The sequence below is a fragment of the Phalaenopsis equestris genome, unplaced genomic scaffold, assembly GCF_001263595.1.
Source record: "Phalaenopsis equestris unplaced genomic scaffold, ASM126359v1 Scaffold000210, whole genome shotgun sequence".
Lineage (NCBI taxonomy): Eukaryota > Viridiplantae > Streptophyta > Magnoliopsida > Asparagales > Orchidaceae > Phalaenopsis > Phalaenopsis equestris.
Genome location: NW_018164652.1, coordinates 315,707 through 316,825, shown reverse-complemented (window position 1 = coordinate 316,825; position 1,119 = coordinate 315,707).

Sequence of the window (1,119 nt, the reverse complement as noted above, 5' to 3'; positions counted from 1 at the left end):
AGGATGGATCAGTTCTGACCTGAAAATAACACGACTCGAATCGGGTCAAGCCGGACCCAACTCAAATAATAAATGGGTCGAATTATTTTACTCTAACACGACTAAAAAAAATTTGAGTCAACCCGAACCTAAATTTTTCGAGTCAAAGTTGAGTCATTTTGCCTTGTCATATCAATTTTTTACACATAGGGGCATCATTTTGGATCGACGGGTCAGGTTTGAGTCCAACCAAAAAATGACAGGACCCGAATCGAGACAACCCGAACCCGACCCGAATAATAAATGAGTTTAATTCTCTTACTCGAACCTTACTCAAAAAATACTTGAATCAGTCCGAACTCAAATTTTTTGAGTGATATTCAAGCCATGTTGGCTTGTCGGGTCAAATTTCTTACATCCCTCTTACAAACCAAATTTGGTTACAACAAGGAAGATGTTGGCTTCAATATACACCATTTAATATTTGTATCCACGCATGATTACAAATATCACTTCTCAGTCTTTTAAAAGATTTTTTATGGGTGCATTTTTCTACCATGCAAATTGGTTGCACTTTTTGTCATCGAAAGTTTTAATTGTGCATTTCTATTATGTACAACATGGTTATACTTATACTTTATTTAAGTACAACTATGGTGTACTCATACTTTTCATTGCTTGCATTCTAAATAGTTTTTATATTTTGGTCTCATTATTTTGTAATTGCAAACATTAGTTAATTTTTTCATTAATTTTTTTTCTTGGTTCATATCTCCTGTATAATCACGTTATATATAGCTATAGTACAGTATATTTCTTACAATCAAGTTGTATATGTTTGTACTATAGTTTTTTCTAGAGTCCAACCATATTATAGTGATTGTATTTTTCATTGCACACATTATAAATATTTTTTTTTACCTTATTATTTTGTTATTCGAAGCATAATTTCTTTATCGTTGATTTTTTTTTTTTTTTTGTACATGCATAACTCTTTTGCACAATCATATTGTATATGATTGTGATCTAGCTTTTCTCAAGTACAATCATATTCTAACGGCTATATTTTTTACCACACGCACATTCTAATATTTTTCACTTTTTGGCATCTTTATTTTGTGGTTGCAAACATGTCTTTAT